General features: G+C 34.5%; 1 protein-coding gene and 1 pseudogene across 6 annotated transcripts in view; one reads left to right on the top strand and one right to left on the bottom strand.

Annotated features, from left to right (window-relative positions):
- LOC115445168 (syntaxin-1A) overlaps nt 1-17,054 on the bottom strand; it is a 73,472-nt gene that overhangs the window by 50,512 nt on the left and 5,906 nt on the right. The gene's annotated exons all lie outside the window — the stretch shown is intronic.
- Nucleotides 4,055-5,110, top strand: LOC119189564 (annotated as a pseudogene).

Raw genomic sequence — 17,054 nt, 5'->3', positions numbered from 1 at the left:
ATCTGTCTTTTGTTCTATTGTGTGCGTGGCTAGGGTCTTATACCTGTTATAATAAATGAAATACTGTTAGTCTTGAGCGTCACTCTGTAGTGAAAACACGTGTTTATCCAAACCTATATTGTGCTGTTTTGAGTTTTATATTAAAAATGTCTGAATATTGTTTTATTTGTGCTAAACTTTTAACTGAAAGTGAAGTTGTTACTGTTGAACGTGGTATGAAGACATTAATTAATGCAAGTATCGAAAGAGCTGATGATTTTTCGGAATATCTCAAAAATCAGAAATCTGTGACAATACATGAAAATTGCCGTAAAATTATACTCGAAAGTCTTCTATTGCTGCAGCTAATAAAAGACAACGTGAAGAACAAGAAGCCAGTACATCCACAGCAAGTCCTCCTCGTACTAGATCACGTATCAGTGAATCAGCTTTTTGTTTCAAAGAACTATGCTTATTTTGTGGCGAGAAATTAAATGAAGAGAGTGAAAGAAGAAAATCCTCAGATTTTCGGCGTCGAATCAGCCAAGTAAGTACACTTCAATTTAAAGATTCAATTCTGGAAACAGCTCGGGCTCGTGACGATGCTTTAGCAAAAGCTGTTCTTGCTCGAGTCGAATTTGAATATGATTTAGTTGCTGCTGAAGCTAAGTATCATCGAGATTGCTATGCTAATTTTTAAAACCTTCCACTGGAGCTAAAATGGGTCGTCCTAAAGACGAAGCTATGAATTTGGCAATGGAGGAAATATTTACTTACATTGAAAATAGCGATGACTGTCAGTTCACTTTGAACGAATTACAAAAGGTTTGCAAAACTACGACTCTAGATAACAGAACGATTAAGCTACGACTAAAAGTAAAATATGGTGATAAACTTATTATCACTGAGAAATCGGGAGCATCAACATTCATATGCTTAGTGGATAATCATCATGATATTTTGAATCAAGCCTGGTACGAAAGAAAAAAATGAATAAAACAGAAGAACGATTGAGAGTCCTAGACGCAGCTGCAGCTATTATTCGCGAAGATATTCAAACCGCAGTATTTGATAATTCTAACTACCCTCCACCAAGTCGCATGTTTGAAGATTTAAATAATGAAATCCCAGAATCATTGACATTTCTTGTGGAACGAGTGATTTTAAAAAATAAACGATCAAATTTAGATCATTTAAAATTAATATGCACAAATATTTGCCATTGTATCATGACTGCTGTTCGACCAAGGTCTTTTAAATCTAAATTACAATTAGGCCTCGCAGTTTTTTCATCGAAGGTTCGGGTCTAAACGTCTTATACAAATCTTTTCGGCTTTTGGTTTATGTGCTTCTTATAATGATACAATAATGTACGAGGCAGCAGCAGTTTTCCATCGTCCTCCTCATGTCCTACCACCAGAAAGTGGCACTCTTATTCAATACGTTGCAGATAATGCTGATATTAATGTAAATACGCTAGACGGCAATAACACGCTCCACATAATGGGTATTATTCAAATTGTTACTCCAAAACATTCAGTTTTACTAGAAGAACCTATGCCACGAATAAAAGAAACTCTTTCAGCAAATGATTTCAAGGCAAAAGCTCATGTGCCGATACAGACTTATACAAATGACGGTGTAGTAGGCTACAGTAAAATAAATGTTAAAGATTTTGTTTATGGAACTGAAACAGTATCGTTGCTCAAAAAAGTTGATGTAGTATGGTTTTATGGAAAATGGAAAAATGAGTCTTTACCCGGTTGGAATGGTTTTATTGAACGTTTAACAAATAATCATACGAATTATTCTAAATCTCAAATTTCATTTTTACCATTTATTCACCAACCAGCCAGTAACTATAATACTATCTATACGACTTTACTTTGTGCATTAGAGAATGCAAAACGGTATGGCCACACTGTATGCATCGTGACTTTCGACCAGCCCCTGTATGCTAAAGCTCGAGAAATTGTATCAGCCGCACCTCAGGGCTCTGAATTATCAAAAATCATCATCAGACTTGGAGGATTTCATTTACTGATGTCTTTTATGGGAGCAATTGGTCATATTATGCAAGGAAGCGGCATGAAAGAAGTACTAGCAGAGATCTATGCGTCAAAAATCATTAGAAAAAATGCTGAATGGTCATGCTTACGCAAGAGCTGTTCGAGCTCATACACTACTTCAGCTTACTTTGGCAATTATAATATTAAAAGAAGTTGAAATGAATGACATAATGGATGCAGATCTAATCGTAAATATCGAGCATATATTAGGTAATACTCTTTCATACAATGATATTGAAAATGACGATGAAGTATCTGGAGCTTTACTTGATAAATTTAATCAAAAACTAAAAGAATATGAGGAACGAGGACCAACTGCAAAACTTTGGATTCAATATTTTTGTATGGTTTCCATTGCTAAAGAATTCCTAAGAGCTGAGCGTATGGGGGATTGGAAAGCTCATTTAAACTGCGTCAAAGAAATGCTTCCTTATTTTCACGCGTCTGGACATTTTCCTTATGCTAAATCTGCACACCTTTACTTGCAGGATATGGAACAATTACAGAATTTGATTGATCCTGAAGTTTACGAAAAGTTTTCAGGAGGATTTTTTACAGTTAGACGTTCAGACAAATTAAGTTGTGGAACTTCAACGGACATGGTAATCGAGCAGTCTATGATGAAAGCTATGAAGACAGATGGAGGTATTGCTCGAGGGAGAAGTACAAAAGAGAGCGTCATCAGTAAATGGGTTTATAGTATGCATGCTATGAATACAGTTTGTGACAAATTAGAAGATATCGCTAATGTTAGGGATGGATACGACCGAGCAGCATGTTGATGCAAGTGATTCACGAGTAAAAAAAGATGCTAGAGACATACGAAGACTTTTAGAGTGGTTCTCAACGCATGATCCTTTTCCAGAGGTTAACAAAATTGTTTCTATTGCGAGTGGTGTCGTTGGTGACGATAAAATTAATTGTTATAAAGCTCGTGAAGTTGGACTTGCTTCTATGGCAAAAATGACAGGACTGACATTCAATAATATTAAATTAAAACACGCTGATAAAGTTGTTCCTCTCTTAACTATGACTAGTTCCATAAAAGTTCATGAAGAAAAAGTACCTATTGACCCTGTATTATTGTTCCAACGCATGAGTATTACTGCAGCATTTCAAGATGAAATTGAAAAATATTTTGAATATGAATTAGCTCCCTACCCTTTATCGTTATTTGATGACATCGGGATGCGTAAAACACAGAAATCTACCATTTACGATTGTTTTGAAAAAGTAAATATTGATATTAACAACACTAATGCGACATACATCATTGACGGAGGATACTTACTACACCGCGTTGTGTGGGATAGCGAAGAAACATTCAACGTTATCTTAGATAAATACGTTCAATATGTACGTAGACATTTTGGTTCCAGAGTTACTGTCGTATTTGATGGCTATGATGATTGCACGAGAAATATCAAAGCTGCAGAACAACGTCGTCGAACTTTAGCAACATCTTCATCTTCTGATATTTTATTTGATGAACTTATGACAGTCCCAACCAGTCAACAGAAATTTCTTACAAATACCCACAACAAGTCTCGGTTCATTTCAATGTTGAAAGAAAAGTTTACGGCTGAAAATATATTGGTAAAACAAGCTAATAATGATGCTGATGTATTGATTATTGAAACAGCAATAGAGCAATTCAATTTGACAAATACAACTATTGTTGTTGGTGAAGATGTTGACTTACTTGTATTACTCACTGCTCGAACGCCAACTGAAAAACTATTTTTTCTTAAAACCAGGAAAAGCTCAGCATCAATCAGATATATATTCATCAAAAGTTTATTTACTTTAGTAAAGTGTAAAGATCATGTACTATTTTTACACGCAATAACTGGCTGTGATACGACATCTGCATTTTACAGGAGGGGTAAAACAGCAGTTTTCAAAATGTTTGAAAAACAAGATTTAATTCAATGTGCTGAAGTTTTTAAAAGAGTAATTCAACTCAACAAGAAGTTATTACCAACGGCATCCGCTTTCTTCTTTCTATGTACGGAGCTCCTAAAAAACTACCTGTTTAGATAAGCATCGATATGCATGTTTCGTTAAAAATACTAAAAATAAAAACAAGTTCAATTAGCTTGTCTTCCTCCAACCTCAGTTGCTGCTCACCAACATCTTTTTTCGAGTATATTACCAAGTTCAAGTGTGGCTTGGTTATCAGCTAGACCCTACAGACTGGGGTTGGAAGTTGGTCAACAATATATTAGAGCCAGTTCAAACTTTACTTCCACCTGCGCCGGAAAAACTGCTGAACACTATTTTTGCAACTGCAAAAGGGATGCAGTGCTAAATGTGGTTGCAAAAAAGTCGGACTGTCTTGTTCTTTGGCATGCACAAATTGTCAAGGCCGGTCGTGCTCTAATATTGAATCACAAACAATGGAGGATTCGTTTGACTCCGACGAAGTATCATGCGATACATCGCTATTGACGCAATTTACTTGCATCCAAAATGAAGATGAAGAAGAAGCAGGAGAAGAAGAACAAGAAGAAGAACAAGAATTTGAAACTTACGAATAAGACGAATAAACTTCAACACTTTTTTTTCATTTACATCGCTTTTATCTTTCCCAATCTTTGAAAATTTCCGTTATTTTGCAAAAGTTTTACATTAAACAGGATCACAACTGACCCGAGGAGTAGCCCTACTGGGGAAACCACGTTAAAAAAAACGCGCTAAGTACACTACCTCATAGGTGGCGTGGAAACGTGTGCATATTATGATAACAACTTTTATAACTTTTTGAATCGTTATATCTCAGAAACGGTGGCTCGTAAGAAAAAAGTATTGATACATTTTTTATAGATAATTTTATGATCTACAATTTTTGTCTGAGGTACTTTTATGATAAAACTTACCGTTTTGCTAAAAATCGCGAAAAACTCATTTTTTGACCTTTGACCTTGAATTAAATTTTTTCCTTACAGGGGAATGATGGGGAACTTCTAGACATTGTTTATAATTATGTTTTGAACAACTTCACAGAAATTCAGCTTGTTGGGACTTTATGTAACTTCGAATGTCTAAATTGACCGGACTATTTACTGACAATTTAATTCCTTTGCCTTCAACCGAGGGTACCTTATCGTTTAAACTTGGGAAAGGTAAAGCTCTGTAATGTATGTGTTACCAATAGTATTTTCCTTAAAGATTCCAAAGAATATACCGAAAAAAGCGAACAAAAATGTTGGGGAATGGTAAAATATATTGTAGACCGAAGTCTCAGAAAGCAGAAATGTTCTTGCGGTTTTTCCTAAATAGTTTCTTTCAAAATGCACATACCTTAGTCGACTATCTCGTAAACTATTTAACTCTTCAGGTATCAAATATTTTCAAGTCTCCACATTTAAAACGGGAAGGTAGTTTATTTCCTTAATATTAAATCAACATCTTTGAAATAATAAATGACCTGAATTTAATTTAAAATTATTCGAGATCTCGGTCACACGAACATGGCATAATAATAATGATCTCTTCTTTGGCTACAAAATACAAACAATGAAATAAAATCCAAATCATTTTTTTCCAACCGCTTTCATAAACATTTGGATAAAATAAATATCTGGCATTTAGGTCGCTGCGCGTAACGAACTGCCCCAATTTAATTAACTTGTATACCGAGTTATTGAAAAATAACAAGTGTTGCGCGAGCTCATGCAGCGTATTACATAAATCAAACGATCTGCCAATAGTTAATTAACTCGCACGCGGGCCGTACTATTTTCGTATTATGGAGTGCTGTGGGAGGCGGCAGGGAGGCACGTCACGTATTTCAATCGAACCCTTCTTTGATAACGTCAGCCGTATTGGCTTCCCGGCATAGGTTGCGCCCATCTCTGGTATGAAATTTTCGCACACACTTTTACCTCTCCTAGTAGAAGCCACGGCTGTGTCATAAATTATATCTCGGTAAAAAATATTCCAGCTGCAAATATACGGTTTTCTCGAACACACGGAGAGTCCGCATTGCGCTGGTTCCGACGGCGACTTTATTAATTACAAATTCGACGGTATGCTGTTAAATCTGTTCAAATTAAAACTTAGACGAGCCTTTTATTTATATAATTGACATCTACAGGAGCATAACATATTATACTAAACTAATGATCATCACAATAAAGGGTTTAAAACGAGATTAAACACAATATTTAAAACGAGACACGATAAGATTTTTGATGTAAAATTCCGCTTTTGTATCAAAGAGCCGTTTCATCCACATAATATTAAGTATATGTATGTATATAGAAAAAAGTACAAAGCCAACGTTAATTGTGTCTGTTCACATTTATAATTTAGCGGGGTTTAATTAAACAACGGAAGAACCACAAGGGTAGCCAGAATAACTCGGCCGCAACTCCAAAATCCCGTTACAACAGTTAAACCCAAGCGTATTCAATTTAATTGAACGACCGACTCGGTTATTTCCCTTATACATTGTGTGACGTGTTACTGAAATGTGCCAATTTGCAACATTTTGTAACGCGGGAAAGTTATTATCAATTTACAAACTCGGTCTCATATTTTACTTTCGCATGTAGTTATGTTACTAGTGAATTTATTTTCTCAATAAATAGCAAGGACAGATAGTACGTAACATAATTACGAGAAAATAGAACAAAAGAGCTATAACCTGATATTATAGCGGGAATATTCACATGTAAAAACTGGATAATAAAAAAACTTCCTAAAGAAAGAAACTTACTTTTTATGAAGAAACTAACTTCAATGATACCAAAATAATTTAGTTAATTTGACGAATACAAATCAAGTAGAAAAATTAATCAAGCAAGATGACTCAACGCATACCAACATCCCGCGAGGGATTTAACCGTAGAAGGGGATCGCCCACAACTGGGTCAATTCCTGGCGTTCCAAAATCTCGACACATAATTACAACGCTGTTGATCCGTAGTGAAGCATTCACAGATCGCAAGTCACCACTACTCACAAGTTTTTGACCCGATCCCGGTGACTTGCCCCGGTGGCTTGGCGTAATTATGTTGAGGAAAGCGTACTTGTTATTATGACTCGGCTCCGTTTGAACTTGCATAAAATTTATATACATATATTTAGTTATTAATGTAAGTTCGCTTTACAAATGGCCGGCCACGACGGTCTAGATCGAACGCCTACGGCGAAGTTTGCTCAAGGCGAATTTTAAAGGAACCAATTAAAGAAAAAATAATCTGAAGTTATAAGTTTCACCACGGTAAACTTAAATCGTATTTCAAATGAGAACTAAAGAAGTTTTGTCGTCGAATTATTTTGCTGATGGCGTCCTGTAATGTGATGATTTCATCAATAGTATACAATGTTAAATGTCACAGTCAAAACTGTTTAGCTTAACATTAATTATTACATATCTTATTCACCTTGCAGCTCTTGGTCTATTAAATCTAGCAAATATAAATCAAACTCTTATTAAGTACGGGAAGGTGGGACGCTGGCTAGACAATTTTACCTGACGCATATAGTTTTTCGCTGTACCGTAACTTAATATACGTTCGAGCGGAAAGGCTGATAAATTTATCGCCTCAAGGGAACCGACTATTTAGTCCAACAAACTGGCTAAGGGTTGCTGCTAGCTGATTTGCCTAAAAGCCCGAACGCTTTTATCTCGTGTATTTCACGACGGCTTTATCGCAATGGTGCTGGCTTAGAGAAATTCCAGGTGAAAGTTTAGCTTACAGCTACGGATGTAGGCAGGAATAATGTAAAAACTATGTGACTTACAAACACTAGCACTAGCTTAGTGAACGATGACTTTAAAATTACCTATTTTAATTTATAAGTTTTACGTACCATTAAGACTATAAATTCAATACGTACGTTTAGAAATGTTTAGACATGTAATGTCATAGCATTAAAATGACTAAAGATGCATATAGTCCATTGAAAAGTTACATTTGGGGTTGCGTTTTTTAGAGGACGCAATTTTATTTTTTTGAAGTGTAGGGGAGGTCTGTCTAAAGCTAAAACCAAGTTTGTGGGGTCGCCACCCTTGTCCCACGGCCGCCATCTTGAAAATAGGGGTTGAAATGGTTTTTACGATGTATCTCTTAAACTATTTATCTGACAAAAAAAATTGTATGAACATTTTTGTTGCAAATTAAATTCTCTCCAACTGTGGTCTAGTAACTTTTGTCGTAGAACTATAAATAAAACAGTTATAAGCGAAAATGTTAAGAAATTCACTGTTAAGCAATGTCCATTGCAACGTCATCAGAACGTGTGTTTATATGGTTCATAATACTTTTTTTTGTACTCTCATTAAGACCCAAATACCCAAGGGACCATTAGGGAACAAAAGATCATCTGCCTGCTATTATTATTATTATTTCTAACATCTCTTATTGTAAGAATAGCTGATAATATTGTGTTGAAGTTGTCGTAAGTAGGTTATTTATTAGCATTTTGACTTTTAAAAGTCTTTTAAAAGTCAAAATGCTAATAAAAAAAAAGTAGTTTTTACTAAAGTTAAAATCGTGTCTAAAATCATTCGAAATCGTCTTCACAATTAAAAACAGAATAAAATACATCCGCACGTACAGAAATATGTAGCACAACTAAAAGATATAAGTTGAACGACAACTTCAACATAATATTATCAGCTATTCTTACAATAACAGAGGTTAGAAATAATAATAATAATAGCAGGCAGATGATCTTTTGTTCCCTAATGGTCCCTTGGGTATTTGGGTATTAATGAGAGTACAAAAAAAAGTATTATGAACCTTATAAACACACGTTCTGATGACGTTGCAATGGACATTGCTTAACATTGAATTTCTTAACATTTTCGCTTATAACTTTTTTATTTATAGTTCTACGACAAACGTTACTAGACCAAAGTTGTAGAGAATTTAATTTGCAACAAAAAATGTTCATACATTTTTTTTGTCAGATAAATAGTTTAAGAGATACATCGTAAAAACCAATTCAACCCCTATTTTCAAGATGGCGGCCGTGGGACAAGGCTGGCGACCCCACAAACTTGGTTTTAGCTTTAGACTGACCCCCCCTACACTTCAAAAAAATAAAATTGCGTCCTCTAAAAAACGCAAGGTAAGGCCTAAAAAATGTAACATTTCAATGGACTAATAAGATGAAAATTGAAATGAATCTTTTCATATTATCACTTAAACCCGATAAAGCTAAATACTCTCTACAGATAAATGTAATGTAGTATTATTCGCGTTCAAATCAAGTTTCAGTCTTATTAAAAAACAAAACGATAACAAAAGTTACCCTAACAATATTATGAGCACGAAAAAGCACTTCCAGGAAAAGCTACAACTTTTATCGAAGTATCATTTCACACCTGATTGCTATCAAAGGAAAAAGCCATTTTATTATTGAAACGTCGTTCCATTATAGCCCTTATTTTCAACAATGTTCGGTAATTGATCTGTTTTTGGGGCACATCACATATTCTTTTAATAATAAATAGTCGAAACTGTATCTGTGCCATCGAATTCATCGATAGCATAATAAAATAGGATGGAATAATTAACGTACTTTCGTTATTACTTATTAATTAACAATTTATTATAAATAGCAATACATTACATAGTACGACCGCGATCACACTGCTTAAAAACGTGCGTTTATATTTGCTATATTCATACTTCATGGCATATTATTATGTATGAATAAAATTCTTTTTAAATTTAGCCTGTATAAAAAGCCAGAGGCTTAACGTCTGAACAGTCATACGTGACATTAATATAGTCCCTTTCGTCTTTTTGTAGAACAAGCCGAACAGTAAGCCATAACAGAGGTCAACGTGCAAGTAGACTCATTTCACGCACTCATGCAAAACCCAGATACGAAGTAGTCAACGTTGTTGGCACGGAGTTCTCGCCCTATTTCATAAATCGTAGCAAATCAAAAGCCACAGTTTCCACCACTTTACAGTCGGCTGGCTGTTAACCACAGCCGACGGTCTGCGCGCTGACACTGTCGCAGTTATATACGACCCCTTTATCTCAAGGTTGTTAATATTATTTCTGGAACTACGATATACACCCCACTAGATATTTTTGTAAAATTTTTGCTAGTCAAATAGCTTAGAAAGGCAAACTATAGTTCACTTATTGACCTCATTTCTTGCATTGTGTACCGAACAAAAGGAAAGTGTCTGATATTTTTATAACTCACTATAAACAGGATACTTAGCAGAAACGCGAGGTTTGTTACTTCATTTCGAGTTGTTGCAATAAAAACTCCATTGCAGTGACGAACAACGGGACGTGGACCAATAAAAAAGTTAAGCTAAAATGCAAGCAAGCGTGTGAGCGAGCACAATGGGACGACGAGCGTTGACGACCGCCGGAACCAGTAGCGAGGAGCGCTGCAGACCTTACGTAACCAGCCGGCAGCCACCCTCTTGCGACTCCGCCGCGCCCGCATTGACACTTCCGATACCCACCACCTGCCGCTCTATTTGCAATATGCATTGGATTTCTGCACGCCGAAATTCATCAGTATAGTGGGAGCCAGCTGTTAATTTATATATACTGAAATCAATGTTATTCAGTCAACACAAAGGATACACAGCAATTCTGTATGTGCACTTGAAGACCAGTTGATCCATGGACTTCCAACATTGGTCAATTTCGGCACATTCCTTGCAATGTTTAGAAGGAGATTGCAGATGAAATTTCAGGATACGTTCCCTACATATTTCTCATTATCAAACTCCTAAGCACAATAAAGTAAAAGGATCAAAATATTAACTCTTTCGTCGTTTAATTCGGATTAGCAAGATTGTAAGAAGATATGCCTAGTCATTGATATAATAAAATAATTGATTACTGTTTAATTTGGGATCCTCCTCCGCAGTTTTCTTCGGTTAAAGACATTTACGCGACTGGATTCGTGGGCTCAGCTAGTATTGTATAAAACGTAACAATATTAATATCGCTCGTGGGTAGTACCTCCCACGTATATCGAGAATTGGCAATTTTGTTTGTTGAGTTTATGATCAAAAGGTTCGTATTTGTTTTTACCTACACAGATTTCCAAGAGAAACCTACTACAATTAATCAGTAGTTCTTAAAATAAAGAAAGCTATTTATTGCTCGCGAGATGAACTTACCCGTAATCATTGTAGAAGTTAATATATTGCTAGCAAAAATATTATTGTTTGTCGCATCATGATAATATTATGTATGTATACGTTTTGGTAGCGTAAATACAAGGACAGACAGTTAATATAACATTATGATCAATATGGAAACAAACACATTCATATACTTCATTTATTATTTATGATGTGTGATAAGTGATAACAAATATGATTCATTAACATATTCATATGATAATAGATATGCCATTTATTTATATTCCGCTAGAACTTGAATATAAAGTTAATTAACGGAATTGATAATAACTAAGTATGTAGTAGCCCAAAGTGACATATATACTTTTCTTTTGTAATCTTAGTTGATGAACTGTTGCTGACATATGTTTTTTTTTTTTTTTTCTAATTTTCTTATATAGTAAAAGGATTTGACAATGATATTTTTTATAGTGCATGCTTGTGACATAAATGCTTTTTGAATGTGCTTTGTGAATGTTTTTTTATATTATACTCTTGAAGAAAATGTAATTTTGCATACCATCTTTTGGTTAAATACGGTTGCTCTGAAGAATCACATCTTTGGTCATCGTCATTTACCCATATTTGCAGAATAAATATATCTTTATTTGAATCTTTATTAAAACCAATGAATTACATAATAAAACAGATACATACGCACATAGTAAATAAAATCAGATCCGTGAAACCAACGAGCGTTCCAATACGAAATCCCGCCTAGTTTATCATCTGCGACAAATGAGCCCATGAAAGTCGCCCGACCATCCGCCGCACGTCTCCTGAATCCTCAAAACTCATTCGACCCTAATAAAAGGTCGTCTCTATACGAAAACACCGAATCACTACTCGTAATATTTTCGCGACAACGCTCCCTTGAACACAGACTGTGAAATTCAATGAATTCAGTTTTGACAACAGTTGGGCTATCGGGAATTTTAAGGGGTGTTTCCTTTGAAATTAAGGGTGTATTTCTTATTCGAAATGCCACCGTGGTGGGATAATTTAAACATTTTAACAAGCGTGTTCCGATTTCACATTAAATTCGTGTTTTAACTTACGAAGCTGCCACCAAGACCTGTTTGTACTAAATTACTGAGGGATGTGTCATACATTGTTGTCACAGCTTACTAACTAATAACATCAATCACACGTTGGTTTATAACATGTAGGGTGAATTATTAACTCCTTACGTACATATTGGATAGTAGAAATTCCAGTTGCCAATGATAGGTACAGATTAGGTATGAAGTGTATGTACAAAATCTTATGTTAGATATTAGTTACAAATGGCATGCATATTTATTTTTAATTACAATAATTTATCCACTTTTGGTAAACTTTACCTTTAATCAAATAATAGGCAATTTCGTATAATGAAGTGTGCATAAAGCTAGCGAACTGTTTAAGCTAGTAATGTCGCTTTCGTAATTATTACACAATTAATAAATTTCACGATTAACAAATACCAATTGAAGTTTACTTGTAATATGGGGGGGTTTATGAACATAAACTATGTTATGATCAGCATCAACAAACAATAATCAGAAAGTTAAATAAATTCTGACAAAATAAATAGGCAGACTATCTGTTGCTATTAAAAAATTCTGTAGGAGTTGCAAGCGGACCTATACATAGTCTTATTATTTATTATTCATTCTAAAATAACAACGCAACTCCAGTACGGACTACGGTCCACATTTATTAAGCTATAGTTCATATGCGTATTATATATTTATTTAACTCTAAAACAGAGCCTTGGTCAACCAACTTCTATAAGCACACTCAAATTTGATATAATACTTTCGCAACTTAGTGTTTTTATCACAATTGCGGATAACAAATTCTGTTTGTTTCAAAATATTTTTTATTTCTTTATTCTTTCTTTCGAAAACAAAATAACAAAAAAAAAAAACACTAATATTCTTTATGAAGTCTGCGAGTATTTGAATTGATCACATATTTGTGATTATTGACATTCCCAAATATACAATCTTACACTGTACTGCTTAATTAAATGAAAAATAGATATTAAATATTTGTTTCTTGAACATTAGGTCCTTTAAAACTTGCAAAATACATAATATCCATTTAGCGTGTAATGGCATATTTCCCTAAGTTAAATCTTTAGGTCTACAACGTGGTTGAAATTCACAATTCAAAAATAATTAACTTCAATTTCGTCTGTTCAATAATAAAAAAAAAAACATATTAGTAAACAGTCTATAACAGCAACACACGTTTAGATTTTGCTGCAAATTGACATAAATTACAGACATTTCTCATGCCATGTTTTGGCCGGAGTATTATATTATTACACTGCATCATTATTCCAGAATTAAATCTAACATATTACTATGCTGTAACTTTGTACTACACAGGAACATGTCGCGGCGCAGGTGTTAGAGATCGACTGTAGACAGAAATTACATTTTAAATTTCTGCTACGTCGCTCACTTCACTAAAGTGACTCGAACAAAATTACAATAATGAATACACCATTGATGATAAAGTACACAACAGATATAGATTTGCTTTTTTGTACTGGCACGGCCAAGTGACCCCACTGAACCTGATGGTAAGTGGAATTGGGTCACATAGAATGTCGACTGACGAGAGATGATTACCCCCCGACAGTCGACACAATTATGCCGGCTTTATAGAAAGAAGCAACTTAGTTTCCTTTAAACCACATCTTAAATGCTTCTGGCATTACACAACTGCATTCCAAATTGCAAGCGAGCGAATTCCCAAACAACCTGTTTCAATGGGAGACACGATTTCAATTCCACAAACTCCGTCTGTTCAACGCAGGCTTTGTGGCATCGGAACAGAAAATAATGGCATATCAATAAGGTGTGATATCACGGCTCCGTGGTTTTGCAAGTATAAAAACTGCTCCAACGTGGGCACAATTGCGTCATCTTTATTGCCGGCTGTTGATTCGAGTGCAAACGTAATCCTTCATTCATTACCTACGAAGTTTTTAAAAAAATGTACTCTAGTTTAACTCAATATGCTATCCATTTACAGAGAAGTTAACAATGTATCACTACTATACAATACGCGGTTTCATTGATTATGCAAAACTTGTGCTATATTCGCACTCACTTTGTCCTTGTAACAGCATGGCTCCTTTTGTCTTATTCTTCGACTCTGAAGGCAGAAAAGTTAGGCCACTACAATAGCTTTTATCTGAATGATTCTCATGTCAATAAATTTATGCTGTGTGACCCTGTCTATCGTATTTGCTTTCACAATGGTTGACTGATGAGATAGTTATCTGGAATATATTTTGTTTGATACTAGAAGTTATAATATCGTTAATTTAATTTAAAATTTTGTATCTTTGCCTTCCCGAATTACACACAAGCCTAAATAAGGTATACAAACCACAGCCTCGTGTCTCCAGCATTGATAATGCGTTTATATCCCAAACAATTTCCATCTGAATCGCCTTCCATTCTGTTGCCCACGTTCATTGAATTCCAGATGAAGAAATATAACCTATTTTAGCACTTTACTGTGTTGAAAAGCTGTTCGATAATATATTTTTTAATGTAGACCTTTATTAACACCACTCGTATATATTTACTATAATATGTTATTAACTTAAAGATCGTTGAGAAAACATAGATTTTATATACCACGAAGAAAACAACGCGACCCATCTATAACACTTTTTACATGTTGACCTAGTGGAGTGCAATTTTTCCATTTTCTTGCGTCAACAACCGAGTAAAGTGGGAGGTCCAACGAGAAAGAAAGGGCTTCATCGATATTTCCGTCTTCGTTTGATAGCAAGTTCATTTAACTGTAATTATGTTGCTTCAATAAGCGTTAAAGGATTTAAAATAGACAAAATGACTACATCGAATCAATGAAAATTAGGTATACTACAAAAACAATTGAATAGTTAATGAGATGGTAGTTTCGATAATTGCATCATTAAAAAAGCTACGTCATAACTTTATGCACAGACTCATAATGCACAACATCGACCTATAGAAATAGTAAACATCATGTGTAAGCATAATGTCGTTCAACTAAACGGATATGCGTGAACTGATAAACGGACGGATGGCTTACAAAATCATACTTTGTAATCCGATATTTACGCACACCTATTTGACCAGATAATTCTCTTTTCCAATAATATACAATTTTATATATAAAATCTTCACAGTCAGAGTGTTAGCGATGCTCCAATATTTAATTAACAACCGAGAAGACTATAAAGCAGGCGTAACGTATGAATTCGCGTTGTTATCTCCTATTATATTGATTCATTAAAGCAATTTGACCACTTAATCACTCTGAACTTTCCTGATTACCGTCGTTACGTTTACGTAAAACCGAACTGATAATGACCAACTCAACTGAAGTGAAGAGCGCACGCCTATTAATTTAACACAAACAAGTTACTGTATCCTTGTCTAGATAAATTTCATTTACAGGTTATTATTTAATACGAAAGTAATCATAATTTACCTTTTATTAATGTTTGAGTATAAACAAAATCTCTGGAAACCTTGCGTGGGGTATGTTTAGTTGGTCTAGATTTTCAGTAAGACTAATTTAACAAAAGAATAAATCGTGGTTAGCCTACTTATTGTAACGACTGTCTCGCAATAATAACGTGAAATAATTACCACGCAATTCTGTTTGGTCAACATCTTAATTTATAAATCATAAATTTGCTTGACACAGCCTTATACAACCACACAAAGTATGAAATGCCTATCAAATTACCCATTCTTATTAACTCCGAAATACCAACCCACAATAATTACACATCATTCTGAGAACAAATTTTCTCCTGTCGGTTGTAAAGGTTCACACCTAATCCCAAGTTCCAGTAAGGGCAGAAATATCTATCCAATTATGCTTTCTGGTTAATGTATTACGCTTCCGTGGGATCTTTCATCCTGTCATAATACTATAGGGGTCGCTTAAGCCCGAACAAAGAAATTCAAACTTTTGCCGAGTGCGATACTGATAAATTTTAAAAATTATTCTCCCCTCTTTTCTCCAAAGCAATTTTGAAAGTATTTGAAGTTTCCTAATCCTATAAACCATAATGGTGGATGAAAGGCCAAATATCGTAAAGACCAAAAAGGGAAATCAATATCTTACACATAATATGTCGACGAATTCGCAAATAATTTCTACTCATTCCATTTTAAGGTTGAAAGAAAATCTATCATAATACTCAATTATGATAAAATTGAATTTATACGCGTAATTTATTGATGCGCGCGTTGCAATGCACCATTTTCAATTATTGAGTTTTGCCTGTGTGTTTATTCATGCGGATTGCAAATCGCATACTCAAAATCAATACTGCATTCGTGAAGTGTATGAATTCTACATTGTGACGCATATTAACAATGGACTATCACATAAGCACAGCAAAATAGAATAGTTTCCTACGTTTAATTTTATATATAAATTTACATGTAACAGAAAATATCAATAAATATCTTCTGTGAAATCAGCGACTAAATTGATAGAATATAAAGCAGCTAGTCATATTCGAAATATTGTTGTTGAAAAAAGAATGGGCGTGGAAGGGTTATCGGGCTATCTCTTTCTTACACATGCAGCGTTATGGTCGGTGACACTCGTTGACGTCACAGTTTGCTATTATTATTATTTGACTGCTACCTCTTCCACTAAATTTCAAAGATTTATTATTTAATTATTATTGCGTGGTTTTTAAAAATTCATTTCATTCAAAAGTTTTTATAAATATATTTAAAAATGTAGTCAACAACACTATTGCCCTCTACCATCATTAATATAAGAATTATAATAACTTTATAAGTGAAAAATGGCTAGTCAAAGATAACGATCTAAGATTAATGTCGCGTCGCCCTCATTAG

This window comes from Manduca sexta, chromosome 17, assembly GCF_014839805.1.
Source record: "Manduca sexta isolate Smith_Timp_Sample1 chromosome 17, JHU_Msex_v1.0, whole genome shotgun sequence".
NCBI lineage: Eukaryota > Metazoa > Arthropoda > Insecta > Lepidoptera > Sphingidae > Manduca > Manduca sexta.
The sequence above is the reverse complement of the archived record's forward strand: the minus strand, read 5'-3'. Positions and strand labels throughout refer to the sequence as shown.